Source organism: Capsicum annuum, chromosome 11, assembly GCF_002878395.1.
Source record: "Capsicum annuum cultivar UCD-10X-F1 chromosome 11, UCD10Xv1.1, whole genome shotgun sequence".
Classification (NCBI taxonomy): domain Eukaryota; kingdom Viridiplantae; phylum Streptophyta; class Magnoliopsida; order Solanales; family Solanaceae; genus Capsicum; species Capsicum annuum.
This window is the reverse complement of record NC_061121.1, coordinates 159,999,221-160,016,175: the sequence shown is the minus strand read 5'-3', so window position 1 is coordinate 160,016,175 and position 16,955 is coordinate 159,999,221.

Here is a 16,955-nt window from a genome sequence, read left to right as displayed (position 1 = left end):
TTGGGGTTGAATCCTAAGGGAATATGTAGAATTGTATCTCTCGATTGCTGGAATCAATTAGCAGTACTAAAAGTAAATGGGGGGTTTGTAGGAGTAATCTTGAACAAGTAATAAAACTTAAGTTTGGTTTTAACTAGTCAGAAACGAACACTAGGACGGTGTTCCCCCTGCTTCTCAACTTAGTAGGTTTATCCTGCTTTATTAAACCAACCATATATCATGCATGTAGAATATGATAAGTTATGTATCATTAACTATCTTGTGGACTCATTGACAGATTTCAGCTTTTTCCTTTTGAGTCTTAGGATGTCATATTACTTACCCTTATCCTAGATACCTGTTAACTATTACCTTTTGAGTCTCAAGTTATTAGATGATAGATAACCATCTTAAGTAGATGATGTTGATTAGCCTAGATCAATAATTAATCTTCAAATTACTATTGTGATTATCTTTTCCTAATCCCTACTCCTCTTTTGAAGTAAGTAGTGATATACAAAGAGGGATCTTAACATTTGCAACTGCTAAGAAATCTATTAAACCGAAGTTAACCATAATACATGCAAGAATATCATTTCAAAACAACTTAGCACTTTCCCTACTTTGTCATTCCACTAGGGTTCCCACAACCCTAGCTAAGGTCTTTAGCCACTCATTATTGTGAAACGATCGAAGGAATTCATAACTAAAACATTGAAACAATATCATAATAATCAATGAATAAAACCCAAAGTCATAAACTGAATAAACAACCAAAATCAATACAAAGCAATCCGTAGATCAAAATCGAATCCTGGAATCAAATATAAGTTTGTAAGTATATAGAGTGTGTAAACTAAATAAACAACATCAAAAGGGTATTTATAGAATATAAAGAAATCATAGGAAACCATTCCCTAATAAAAGAGGAAAACTAAGGTAGGTGGCACTTATTGGGCCACCTACGGGGCGTAGGTGGAATCTACAGACCATAGGTGGTCCCATGTAGGTGCCCCCTTATCCAGAATATCCTAAAATCTCTAGACTTAACTCTTCTACAACCTACTCTGTCACTTATGGATCTTAGGTGGCACCTATGGGCCATAGGTTCCCTCCATTAGTGACAGGGTCTTCTTTTCTCAGCTTCTGAGCTATGGGCTTCTAATTTATGACACATATTTTGGCTCCTACGGATCTTCGATAGCATATACCGATCGTACGTGCCCATTTCAGTGGCCCAAACCTTTAACTTTCACTCTTTTATTCTAGAATATTCCCAAAACCTGATTTCCTACAACACATAACACAAAACCCATCATATCTAAGAAAAAAACCTAAGTAACTTGCATATTTTCATTGTTTTAAGCATTGAAAGTGTTATGAAACCATTGCATATCAACTTACCACACCAGAGAACTGATCTTAACACTTATATTTAATTACAAATCATCCATTTTGGGCCTATTCATACACAAATAATGGTTAAGATTTTGGCTAAGAGTTTGTGGGGTGTTACAATATCTTCTCTAGGATCATCCGTCCTCGAATGATGGCTAATGGCTATGACCCTTTTTAAATCTCTACAAGTTTGAAGTAGGTGTTCTAACTTTACTTTGGGACTTTCTCATAACTCATAAATACTAGAATATTATGAGAAACCTTATAGAAAAACATAAGAAAAACCTATAAGCATGAACCATACAATATGGGGGATTGACATAGACATGAGCTGAGGCATGAGGTTATACAACAAAAAGATGCATTAATAGGGAGGACTTCACAAATAATGGGCCTGGCTGTAGTTTGCATTCCTCTAAAATTACATATCATGGAGAATGTTTTCATGGTATAGGAACACTCAACTCATTTGCTTACAATAACTCTCAACTACACTCTCTCTTCTAAAAACTACACAATACTATCCATAACTAATCATTTTTCCAAGGGTAAAAGTGATCACTAAACTCTGAATCTAACTGTCTGCTACTATGTTCAAGCCTAACTCAGAGATATATGGTTCTAGACATAAAGATATCATGCTAGCCAAAATTTCAAGATTCTAAACTCTATATATTCTACAAACCTTCACCTTTTAGAAAACTACTTCTTAAGTTAAATTCCTAGTCAAATGGTTACTATTAGTCACAACATCCCATTGACCACATGTATATCACTACACATTCAACCTATAACTCTAACCTCTACATTGAATTCTAGGCAACCAAATTATCTAAGAATTCTGTTGTCTCCCTAACATCTCTATCAATTGAAATTTCATGAACTACCATAAAATGGCATACCATTACTTCTCAACTAACTATTACATATAGAAAATCTTAGCCTCGATCTTCCTCCATACTTATAACCTTAAATAGAACAAGCACCCCAGATTTTCCATAATAAGGAACATATTTTACCTTCCATCTAGACCAATCACCATTATCATAACATTGGAGGGGTCACTCAAAGACTGAATTATGAGGATCTCTAATAAGGGATACTTCCCAGCTATGACTTATACTTATCAAGACCTTGGCACATAAAACTAAAACCAATGTTTTAAGGTACAACAGGCGTGAATACTTTATATATTAACACATTGAGTGTGGTTATCCTAGGAATGGAAATAGCATAATTATTCATTAATTTCATCGGTAAGCATACATATGGCTTAGACAAAACTATAATAAGCACAAATAATTCAAGAAATTTGATCATAATATGATGTATCATGGTTTTCACTAGTCATTAAAGGCATATCATAAGTGCATAGAGCTGAGTAAAATGTGATCTAGGAAGGCATATTTCATAAGCTATATAGCATAAGGCTAGAAACTATAGGTTTATGGAGTATGCTAGAATCTCTACTTGAAGATATTGATTCTTATTTTGGGAATTGAGAATGGTCATAAATTTGTGCATGGGCATGACGCTAGTATGCACAATATGAGTAGGGTGTCATAGTGACTGAAATTTAAGGAACACACTAATGTACAAATGGATCATTATCTAATTATAACTTTTTTCTCGAACTCGTTACTATTTTATTCTCAAGACTTGATCAGTTATTCACCCTACCAGCTCCCCTTTAGATCTAAACTGACATTTTAAATGTGTAAACCTATTCTATATTCTCTAAACTATATTATAATCACCATACTCTAATGGTTGGTGTGTCACTATACAATGATACTAAACTCCTCCTGAAAGACTATATTTGTAGATATAAAACCCTTGCTAGTACTTATTTTTGAGAAACTACTCTTAACTTTCTCTATCCCTACAGTGATCAAACTATAATTTAAACTCTTACTAGAGAACATAGCCAATTACTCAAATATATCATAGTCTTATCTTTCTTATTAGTCAACTAACATTAAACCTCCAAGTTTATATTCCTATGAATCAATAAAGAATAAAACTTTACCAAGAGACTCATCGCTCTCTAATTCTAATCTCTCAAACAATTCTTAAGAACACCATATAATATAAACTATACTTAGCCTTCTGCATAGTTAGAAGCTCAAAGATACTAACTTGGAGCACATAACTTAATTACTTAGAATCTCGTGAAGCATTACCTTACCCCAGGGATACATATTTTTCCTTTTACAATTCTAATTTCTCTTCCTCTACATTTGTCTAATCATCCACAAATCAAACTTAGAGTCTCACACTTAACATAATAGTCACAAAAATTCTAGTACACTATACTAACTCCTATTATATACAAATCAAGAAACACCAGTACACCAATATTTCTAAAAAAATAATCAACCATAACTCCTATCTACTTCAGTCCACAAGTATATTTTTTTCATGATCTTACTGCTCTTCCTTTCTATCACTGTTATCTTTCTTAAACTCGGATCATAGACTATTGAAAATCATGGGCCCTCTTTTCGCTCATAATATACTATTTAAATCTGCAAATATCTTAACCATTATATCCTTTCATTTACCGCCTAGGCATGATCATTGCTAAAGCATTGACATACTCTAAGTCACTTTAACCGATAACTCGTTCTTAATAGACTATAATAAAATTTACATAAACTCACTATATTTTATCCCATACCTAAGTCCACATCCACCACCCCATTTTAGAATTATTAGATACATAACTCCAATTGAATACTATCCCTACTCTTAGGTCACTATACATCTAGATTCATACTTTTATCTCTAGGACTATTCTGCTATTATGGATCACACATATGGAAAGGTAATATTGAAGGTAAATCATAGGCTAAGATTTTATAAAAATATGAAAGCTAAAAATATGGCTTAAATGTTATGATAAAACACAACGAGATAAAACTAAAATTTTATTAACTGAAAATAAGGGTAATTGAAAATTTATGACAACTGGGAAAAAAGAAAATAACTATCTATTTATGAAGACTTTAATAAATTAATATAACTATAAAAAAGACAAACAGATAACTGAACTATTGACAAGTATTGGAAAGAAGAGGACTCACGCAAAGCTGATCGACAAAACTTTCTGAAGAGCCTAATGATGTACCTATATATTTGTAGGTACTAAAATGTAGCATAAAACTATATGGTCAGTATAGGGGAAGGTAACTATGTAAGATAAGGGCTAAGAGAATGAAACCATATAAAAATGACTAAAAGTTAAAGATGATCGAATGTATAAATAACTCGTTGGAGGGAAATCAAAGCTGAGGCATGTATTAAAACTACCTAACTAAAAGATAATGGCTAAATAACTGAGACTATAAAATAGTAAATTGTATGTAATTAGGAAAAATCATTCTAGTAAACTGAAGTACTGGAGTCATAAATCATGCTTTTAAACCTATTGCTAAAAGTTGAACTGAGTAACAAAAATCAAGATTTCTAACCCATGTCTAAAAGCAGATGAAAGTGTAAGGAGAGTTATAAGGGCAAAAATCTGTATAAAAAGGATCTTTAATGTACATGAGACATAATTCATAAATCAATTAATGTATCATGAACAAAAACATGCCTAAATCCCAAAAACAATGAAAGAATAAGTATTTCATATAGCTTAAAATTGATACTGGGAGTTTCTTATAATTGACATAAACTATGTGATCAAACATGAAGTCTAATATTTGATTCACATTGGGAGAGCTACTTGATACCTTGTCATATGTATAGAACCTAAACAAAGGTGGATCCACTAAATTGAGCCTCAAAGAGCTAAATTTTTATTATGATGGCATGTAGTTTTGAGAATAGTGTTATCTAGAACCCATATCTGCTTGGTGCTAAGTACTTCTCTCAAAAACTATATATTAGTTGCTCATAATGTATCTAAAACTGTTTGTCTAAAAATAAGAATGAAACTAGTACAAATCAACTAATATAGTTAAGTTATAAATTACTAGAACTAGTCACGTAAAATCTACTGAATTCTAGTATCATATGTTCAAAATATGCCAAATTTTACTAAAACAGGCTTAAATCTATCAAATCATACATTGTTGTTATTCAAGTATAACAACTGAGTTAGAACCATTAGAAATCATGAATAATCATTATAAAATGAGCCATAATCATATAATAATAGGAGAAAAGTAAATCTCAAGAAAATATATGATTGGGTATGAATCCTAATTCAAACAATCATGGAAAACATATGGTAAATTATAAAGATTTGGGCATAAGATTGAAAGAAAACCCTTGATGAAATCCAAGATATCTGAGAGAAGTGAAAACTTTGGAAGGAAAGCTTGAAATTAAAATTAAAACCCATAAAGAACCTTTTTGTATTCTTGAACTTAGAAAGGATATGAATGAGAGAACTTGTCAGATTGTTGCTAGGTGTTGGACTGATTTAGGGTTAAAATCAAGTCTAGGGGTTATTTAGGGGTATAAAAACAAAAATTTCCTCATTAAAATAGAATAAAATTGTAATATATTGCATCTGGAAGGGTTGTATGTGTCATGCTACCAACAAGCCAAATTTGTGTTGTGTCACACAACCAATGTGCTCTTTAGATAGTGCCCCACTAAAATGCTTATAAACTTTTATTCTAGACTCAAATTAATAAATAGTTGGTGGTGTTGGAAACAAGATTCAAAACTTTTAATTTGGTGGGTAATGGACCATATAACTCTACATATTCCAGAAGGAGTAAGCAGTATAAGTTGACCTACTAAGAACTCACACTAAAAATCTATTGATAGAAAGGCTCTCAACTCAACTTTGTGCTAGATATTTCTTATGACTTTAATTTATATCCAAAAAAGTGCAACACTAGAGAAATAATCTAAATAGTTATATTCAATTATATTTTAGCAAGTTTGGGCCTATTCATATACGATAAATGGTGAAGATCTTAACTAAGATTTTGCGGGGGTATTACACTTACCCTAAAAGGTGCCTTGGGAAAAATGTAGATTTTTAGCCATCTATGTGTTAAAGACTAATTTCACTAAGAGAAGTCACTTCTTAAAGCATATTTAGTAATGATTTTTTGTTCACTTTCCATATCTTGAGAGATACATTGACATAATACCCTAAAAAATAAACTATTTGTATGGGTTAAATTAGTACAAATTCACATGGAAAGATCTAGAGAGAAGGCTTGAGCGCATGATAAAATGATGGCAGTTGTGTTTGCTTAGGCACTCACACTTTAGGAGTCCACAATAAAAATTTTCTCTTATAGAAGATAAGGAAATGACCTTTGCCACCATTATTGACATAGCACAAGCGAATAAATAAGACACAGACATGTTAGACTCTCTATAAGTAGAAATAGGTGTATTTAGAGTAGAGCCCCAAGCAAATTTTAGCTATTCCATTGGCAAAGCTAAACATATGGCAAGCTCACATTGGTCTTGTTCCTTTAGGGCATTTCTGTTGAATTATGATTAACAAAAACCTAATATTATAAATAATAAATAGTGATCCTTACTTACTTATAAGTGTGTTTGCTCTTTTATTCTCTCATTAAATGCAGTAGCTCTTACTTAGGATCTAAAATTTTCTTTATTTTCTACATAATAGATATTTTTCCCTATTTTTTTAGCATCTTAGGTGGCATGATTCACTCTCAATCATACTCGTGATCAGCACTAGCTCTTTCATACTTATTTTCTCTTCTAACATATTTTATATTTGTCGTAGCTGACATTTGATTCCCTTAGAATTTAATTGCTAATAAATTAAACTTACAATAAGGTTGAATGATAACATGGGCTCTTAACTCACCTACAAATCTAATTGTATCAAATTTAGGGTAAACAGTACCTAGTGGCTAATTTATTTATTTAATAAAATAAAATTTTAAAATTAAAAAATTATAAAGAAACTATAGGAAAAAAACTAACCTTTAATAATAGGATAAATAACAGAAATAGCTAAACATAAAAGGGATATCTAAAAAACCCCTAAACTTTAAATTAATTACAAAACATAATGGGTAAAGAGAAATCATTTGTATCTTAGCTTTGTTTAGCTCAGATACACAACACAAGTTATATGTAATTAAAATTATGTATCTAGGATGTGTATCTAGGATTGTGTATCTAGGACTATGTATTTGAAATGATTTTAAGCTTTGTGTATCTGAAATAATTTTAGCTCTATATCGTACATATTTTAAGTTCTACATATCTATTGAATATGTGTATCTGTGTATAAATACTCTTTCAAATCCCCTCTTTAATTTTTCCCATGAGCTTTTACGAAACCACCACCCACAACCATAAAGAAAACCATTATCGTCCACTTTCTCCCTCCTTTTACTATATTTTTTGACCAAACTCTAGCCTAGAATACCTCAAACTACCACTACCTTCATCTTCTTTTTTCCTCTCTAATGAAGCCAATCTTTCTCCTCCAGCCTAAAATTATCGTAATAAACCACTATAATGACCTAATTTGTGAAATTTTCCTCTTATGTGATTTGATTATGTTTTCCTTTCTTGTGGCTGTTATATATTAATTTTGGGGTGTGGAAATGTTTGGCATGGTCCTTGATGCATTTGGGAATGATTTAAGGGAATATAAGACTCTTAAAGGCTTTAAAAGCCATTACTTTGACTCTAGTCAACATTTAATATTTTGAGTGATAGATGGTGATTTGGCTAATGCCACTAGATTTATAATGTTTAATCTGGGTTAGTAGTGAAGATGGTTTGGGTTCAAAAATTTACGTTTTGACCTTCTATTCGCAAACTAGTTTAAATAAGCTTTTAGGGATTTCAGGTGTTAATTTATTGAAAATGATAATTTTTATAAATCTAACATTGTCATTGAGTCCAAAATGCCAAAAATAGCCCAGTAGCATAGTTCATTTGCTTTCATGAGATTTTGAATGAATCTCGAGGGATCGATCAACAACTTTGCAACTTAGTAAGGTTATCAATGAGCTAGATCTAGTTTAGCCAATTAATTGGCTAAGGGACTGCTTAAGTGATAGCTGTTTTAGCGTCCAACCATCACTTTAGCAGCATTTTCTTTAGCAGCTCTAGAACAATTAAGAAAAGGTTATCCATACATGGCTTATCTACTTTAGCGACCCTCAGCCACATAAGCAGTTAATTAGCCTCTTAAGCGGTCATCGCTATATATATACCCCTTTTGTATTTTTCAGTTAGACCTTTAAGCTTTGGGTTTTGATGATTATTGGAGTTTTCATCTCAATTTGTGATTGGATAAGCTCCAAAACCTTATTTTCATTACTTTACATTGGTTAAATCATTGAAAATACTCTTTAATCTTCATTGAAAAATGAGATTTTAAGGATTTTGTCGGCAAATCACAAAAATCATTTTTTTTATTTGAATCTTGTTTTTAAATCTTTTTGCATGGGTTTTAAATTGTAGACTTCTATTACCTTGTATTCATGAAAAATTGGTGTCAGAACCAGAATCACCAATCTCATAAGTGTAAGAGTATTATGTCTAATAGAGTCTTGTGGATTGATACGTAGACATTTATATCAATATTCAAGTGGTTATATGATATCTTTAAAAAAACTTCTCTAATTTGATTACTTGTTGTGTGGGTTATTCATACCTAATATTCTAAACTTGTATTTTATTATTTTCTATGCAGATTGTCAGGACTAGGTCCAGGGATACTAAGCCGACACCCAATATGATAGCCTCAATCCGAGTATGGGGTAGGGGTCATACCAAACCAGAGGTAGAGGATTGGCACGAGAAGCTTTCCTAGCTTGAGGATGTGTTAGAAGGCTGGTCTCAAACTTAAGCTTGGGTATGCTAGAGATGACTATCAAACATAGGGTGCGAGGCCAGCTCATATTCCACAGAGTGTAATTGACAAACCAATGCTTTAGGATTTTTGATTCACCTTTTGAGTCATTTAGTGGGTATTTCCTTGAGTGTACCTATTATTCTTCAGACTTTGAGTGGTTCTCTACCATTTATATCGATATCTACTTATAGTATTCCTACTTTAGAGGTTCAACCATTATCTATGGTACCCCAATGCGCAAATTCTTTATTTTTCATACATATTATTGCCCTAGTTTCTTTAAGTATAGTGATGTCTTCTGATAATCAAAAGTGGTTTAAGAGGTTTATTTATTTATCTTCTCTAAATTTAGTGGATTGGTTGGACGTTTATGAGTTTTTGTTGATTGTCAGGAGAAGTTATATAATCTTGATTCTCTTTAGTCTCATGAAATTTCTTATATTACTTATCAATTAATAGATATGACCAGACATTGATGAATATTGCTTTATAGTCATAGGCTATAAGGTTCACTAGCTATGACTTGGACTTAATTTTCTAAGGCTTTTTAAAGAGTTTTATGCAGTGTAGCTTAAGAGATCATATATAATATGAGTTTGATCACTTAGCATAGGGCTCCATGTCTATTTAGGAGTATGAGGCATATTTGTACTTTATCTAGATATTATGCTACCAATATCTCTATAGAGTTAGAGGATTCAAATATTTTTAAAGGGGCTAGAGGGTGCTTATTAGTTGACTACTACAAAGTTGACCAAAGTCTATCACCTAGGCTATATGTTAAACCCCTTGAAATTGTGTGAATCCATGTTAAACCCCTTGAAATTGTGAAATTGGAAGTGAATCATAATTCCCTCTTATTATGTGCATATATTTTTCTCACCAAGTTCATGATGAATTGCTTATGTGAACTACTAAGGGAAAGAAATCATGTCATGCTAGCTTATGTGCAAGTTATACCATGCAAGTGTTTGATAAAATATCTCTATAGATACATTATCAACAAGTGTGCACTTTATGCTATGCAAGATCATGTAATACTTTACTTTTTATGCTATCGAGTCCTAGGGATATTTAACACCCGATAATTTAGTTGTTTACCTAGAGCCAGTGTCAGATACAGAATAATATCAGTCATGTAATGATTAGTAGTACTCTCAGTCAGTTATAGGACTAAGGAAAACTCAGTAGTATTTTATCAGTCAGCGGAACTCAGTGAACTCAGTTCAGTTCAGTTAGACAATATAATAAGTAATAGTCCAGTCAAGCCTAGCATGAACTAGGAAATCAGTTCAGTGTCTATTTATATGGGAGTAGGATTCAACACTAAGTTAACCCAGAGAGGGGGCATTCCTGTCAGCAGAAGGTTTAACCCTTAGTAGCATCCCTGTGTTACAGAACTACGTAGCCAGCGTAGGTTGAGATATCTTTCTACCAGATATTATGAGGGTTGATACATCTCATTTAAGTTTTACTGCCAGCGAGGGTTGACGAAAGAGCTTTCTGTCATAGAGGGTTAACTCACAGCTTGTCTTTACCTGTGGCACGGTATTGATACCCTTCCAACTGGGATTACAGGTTGGACCCCAATCTATTTAGAAAGAGAAATGTCGGTTAGATGATTACCTCCCACAGTCTCAATTTTAGATTCAGTCTCAATATAGAACTTTGTTCAGTTCTACAGATTCAGGACTATCAGACACAGTCATTCAGCTCAGTATAGTTCCACAGAATAAGGACTGTCAGATATAGTTATTCAATTATTAGTAATTCAGTATCAGTATACTTAGATATCAGTTAATCAGTATGCAGACTCAGTATTCAGTGTTATCACGATCTCAGTTACAGTTACGTATTCATGTATATACTCTCATCCAGTTATACTCATATCATTCAATCAGTATTGTTCATGCAATAAACCCATGCATTTTATCCTACCTCACTTAGCATACTTGTACATTCAAAGTACTAACGCATAATTTTTTTTTGCTCTATGATATTTTATATCATAGGTTCAGACGCACGGTCTCCCAAGCACCCTTAGCAGTTCAGATCTTCAGCAGTCAGAGTTAATGGTGAGTCCTCATTGTTCGAGGACATGATTACTATTTTAACATTTCATTTTATTTCAGTAGTTAGATTTAGTTGGGGACTTGTCCCATCAACTCTATATTTCAGACAGTTTAGAGGCTTTTCAGACTAGAGTGTTTCCAAATGGATGTATCAGTTTTGGTATTACTATACCGCAATCAGATTTATTTAAGTATTGAAACTTATGACATATTGTTCGCCTAATTTCTACATATTTCAATATTATTATTATTCAATTATTACAGCAGGTACCAGTCATGGGTTAGCTTGTAGTCCTTCAGGATTATGAGCACCGTGTAGCATCTGGGGTACAGACACAGGGTATTACATCAGGTTATAAGTGTGAAGGATGACTGAGGTAGAACTTTTATTATATGTCATGGTTAGTTTGGAATTCTATGTGTGTCTTTCTAAGGATGGTACAAGAAAGCTGTTATTGATAGGGGTTTAGAGAATATAAGAAAGATGTTTTTATGGGTGTTTGTCTAGAAGTTCATATATGGATATAATGATAGACTGAAATGTCATGTTGGCATATTGTATATAAGTGGAAGAACGCATTGTGGCGTTAGTAAATTACTAGTAAGAGGTTGAATGTAGTTGTTGAAGTAGTAAAAGGAATTATTCTTAGATGAATGATGTGGAACACGCATGGGGTATTGATTCATAGTTCAGACTAGTGTTATGGTGTTATGTGTAGTATATTGTGATTTTGAGATAGGCTTCAACATAGTGAGAGTATGTAGTTCAAATCAGACTTAGGGCTAAGTTTGAGCGATAGAAGTTGCATCAATTAAGGCCTAGTAAGTTTTATAGCCCTATGTTCCATGTTACAAAGTTATAGTCATATTAAGATTCCTTACTCAGATATTTTATTTAGGTCATGACCCAGATTCTTTGCTCCCTAGTGTTATTAGCTCTTCTTGGCAAAAGTGTTGAAGAAAATACTCCAGTTGAGAATAAGCTTTCAGTATAATTCAGTCCGTATAGCAAGCAATTCATTTTAGCAGTAAGACATACAAGCTCTTATGGTTTTTCATCTTTTCATCTATTCTTATTATCCAAGGTTTCATGAATATGACTATTCTATGAGGTAAATCATTCAAGTCCGTGAAATTTATGAATTCTGTTCAGTTCATGCATCATGTTTCAAATTCAGCTATGTAGTCATGATTCAGTTCATAAGTGTTCAGTGAATGACCTTAGTTTTCCATGTATTTTAGCTCAAACAGTGTATACCCCTTGTATGATCTAAGTCTCATTATGTCATGATTCGTGCTTGCATAAGTTATCATCTCCACATTCTATATGCATGATTGTATCATGAATATTTCAAGTGAGTTCAAAACTCTCAGCATGAATTAGCTCTTTACAGTCAATAGAGTCAAGTCAGCTCAGAAATTAGTTTCATGATAGAAGTTTTTAATGCCTCAACTCATCTATATCCTTCATTGCCAAACATGACATATGTACATTATTCCATACTTTTAAGGCTTCAACAATTCTATCCATCACTCGAGGAAAAATGATTTCAATGGGGAGATAATGTAACACCCCGCATTTTTGGGATAGACTTTGAACAGTTGTTCCTACGTGTCTAAACTTTAATCCCATGATTTGTATGTGAATACATGTGTCATTATCATTATCCTTGTGTGTGAAGTGCTTTCAAGGTGAAAAATGTTTATAGGAATCACTTAGAGCGAAGTTCAGCTAAGACCTCTTAATTCGGCCAAATCTTTGTATTTGATTATACAAGGGTCTACTTTGAATGTGCATAAATTTTTATATACATTTCATTTTGCAGCTCCATACCTACCAAATTATAGGTAATTAATTTATCTTTCCAACGATACCAATTTCACCTTGATCCAATACCCGAGCAAAAAGTTTTAGAATTTTTTGTGAGAGGCGGTAAGGGCAGGCGATAAGCCCGCACCGCAGGGTTATTTCCCCAAAATAAGGTGGGCTTCGCGGGGGCTAATCCCACGGACTAGAGGGCACACCGTGGGGTCTATTCCTTCACCGTTTTAGCTTCTTAAGGGTCAAAGGGCACTTTGGTCCTGTGCCCTCAACCCAAAACGCTCAAGGCACGAATATAATATCCAAAAGGGCATTATTTTCCCATCTTATTCAAATCAACTCACGTAAAAACTCTCCTTCTTCTCCAAGAACAAATTCAAGCTTCGGTTTTAATAAATTAAGAGATCAGGCTTCCAATCTAATAAATCTTCAAGAATTCAGTTGTTAGGGTATATGGGATGTTCATCCATGGGTCTGTTTTATCCATGGAGCCCAAAACCCTCTTTTGGTTTAATTTATGAGTTTATATACGTTCAAGATGAAATAAACCCATGAATCTCCTACTAATTCAATTTCAAGTTTTGGTTACAAGTGTTTTTAAGTAGAATGAGTCATATCATGTTTTAAGTGTTGCGATTCCTATGGCATGTTCAATTGATTTTAGGATAAACCCCTAAATTATGAATTTAGACATGTAATCATGTTGTTTCCTCGTGTTTAAGACATCCTCATGTTCAAGCTTATGATTCTTATATGTTTAATGAAATGCCCATATTTTGGGTCTTTGCACCATGATTCCTATACTACAGTAATTCAAGTTTGATATTATATTTTTTTCATAATCATTCAGTGCTGGAGGGTTATGAACACTCGATACCTATGTGTTTTTACATATTTTAATTTTTAAGTAACAAGTCAGCCAGAACCATGATTTTATTCCTATAATCAGATTATTGTTTTTATAACGAACCCACCAGTAGTATTTCATGATAAATACCTCAGTTTATAAGTTCATGATTACTTCAGATTATGCATGCACTATCAATTTTCAGAACACCATGTTTGAGCATACCAGTATTTAGTGCATGCACCAGTTCATGATATTAATGCCTGTTCAGTTGGGATTAGGATTTAGCACCGAGTGAACCTAAGGATGGGGCATCACCCACCAGTTAGGACTGGGTCCTTAGTAGCAGTCCTTAAGTTGTAGAACTACGTAGCCAGCATAGGATTATGAGGTGTCACCCGCCAGTTTAAGACTGACACACTCCCAGGAGTCACCCGCCAGTTCAAGACTGACTCTCAAGTCCTTCGGGACATCATATTAATGGATCCACACAACAAGTGTTAGTACTCTTAGCATGGTACTGACACCTTTCCAACTGGGGTAACAGGTTAGATCCCGATTAGCTTAGATTGGGGCATGTCGATTATATGATACCTCTAACAGTTTCAGTCCAGTTATTCAGACTAAGTACAATTCAGTATTATATGATTAGTATTTAGATATCAGCTAACCAGTATTTAGATATCAGTTAATCAGTATACAGATATTAGTTAATCAATATATAGATACCAATTAATCAATATTTAGATGTCAGTTGATCAGTATTCAAATATCAGTTATTTAGTATTCATTCATCAGCTATTCAATGTTCGTAAATTAGTTATTCAGTATTCATATATCAGCTACTCAGCATATAGACATTAGTTATCCTTTTACTTAGATTTCAATCACTTAGTCATATGGGCATTAGTTATTCGGTTAATTTGATCAGCTTAGTATATGTTATGTTTGGTTTTGTATGTTCGTGGATTCATGCTCAGTATATTGGTATATTCTGATCCTCGAGCTATGTCAGCTTTCATCCCATCGTTTCAGACCCAGAATTCATACATAATCCTCAGTATAGTTTTACAAAATATTTAGTTTTACATGAGATGTACATACAGTATTCATGTTTTACCGCTTCCTAACTTCAGTTTACTTATTCTACAAAAGTAAAGATTTTTAAAAACTAAGTGTAGTGATTCACCAGCTTATAAGATTATGTTTGTTACTTTTTTTAAGATACTTTAGCTTTCAATTTATCTCAGTCTCTTAGTGAGTCTACTAGAACTTAGCATGCATATTTTTAAGATTATGTACCTATTCAGTTTTATGTATTGCATTCATCCCCACTTACACAGTACATTCCAAAGTACTGATCCACATGTATGTCTATGTGCTACATTAGCTCATAATATAGGTACCAGTTGTAGCCTACATATTAGAATCAGATAGTTATCACTTTCAGCCGACAGGTGATGAGTTCTCCTATTTTGGGGACTCCAGTCAGTTGTAGTTTCTGTACTTTATTTTGATTATTCATGTGTATTGACTAGTGGTGGTTGGAGGCATGTCCCGTCTATCTATAGTCAGTAGAGTAGAGGCTTCATAGATAGTCAGTCAAAGTCATAAAATGTAAATTCTAGTTCTCTCTTCAGTTTTATCAGATTGTAGACTTTATCAGTATTTTATTTATCCAGATTATGTCTTGATTATGTTTTTACACAACAAATTTAGCTATTTTATTTATTCTAAATCAGTTGCTCAAGTATCATGCCAAGTTCGTGGGTTAGCTTGGGATCACTTATGGTTCTAAGCAACGTGTTACGACTAGAGGGTAGTCTCGGTTCATGACATGGGTTTAGGAAAATAACTATGGGAATTGTATTTTGAGATTTTATTACTGTTGTATACCCGTGTGGGGCTTATATTCTTATTAGTGTTGACTTGTGATTTCATATATTGTGTGCTATCCGTGACGGGGCTTTATTTGACATCATTTCCCTTATTTGTTCATTGAAATGCCTTTAGTCTTAATATGATGCCTATGTGGGGACTTGAATAGATATTATAGACCTTATGGAGCAGTGTTTTCCTTTATCATCATAAAAAAGACCAAGTTATGGGTTGATATGATATTAATGACGTCTTACTAACATATTTATTCCAATGGTGCCAAACTAGAATGGAAATCATGAAATATTAACATATTGAGATGATTTGTAGGCTCACTTATACACATACTAAATGGAATTGTTATCTTCATACTGATTTGATTATGAACATTATATCCTCATTTCATACATATACATTCATGAGATATCGATACCATCAAGGAATATTTTTTTGAAAAAAGTAAGATATTTTTGTAAAATCCTTGATCCATGAACACGGCCTGGAGAGGTGGGTTGAGATTTAGTATACGGATTATGAACCCACCATGAGTCCTATTTTGGGTGCATTAAGGCTCAATAGGCGTATATACAACGTTATGCAATGACTTTCAAACTATTCACTTCATTATTCATTGCGTATGCATTTTCTGTGTTTCTTTCATGTGTTTATTGACATGAAATCAATTTCTATGTACCTTCGTGAATGCTTGCTTCTATTTGATTTCGTTTATATATTACAACTGCTAGTGAAAAAGGTGTGACTATAATTAGGAAACTCTTCTATTTGTAGGTGATGTGCTCATAGTTTTTCTTTAATTGTATTATTCCTGTTTTGCTCAGTTGGCCTATGATACCTATTCAGTATATATAGACCATACTCACTCTTTTGTGCTCTTTCAGTGCAGATCCTAGTATGAGTATGAGGTGCAGTAGCTGTTCGTGCTTATAAGAGTTCGGTGATAGAGGTACTGGCATGCTCCAGACCTCTTCTTATTTATCTAGAAGTCTTTACTTGTTTCCAGAGACAAATATTTGTATTTTAGCATTTTCAGAGTTGTATTTAGATGCTCTACACGTATGACACTAGATGTTAAGGGTTTTATGGTATTTGTTTCAGACTTCTGCAATGTTT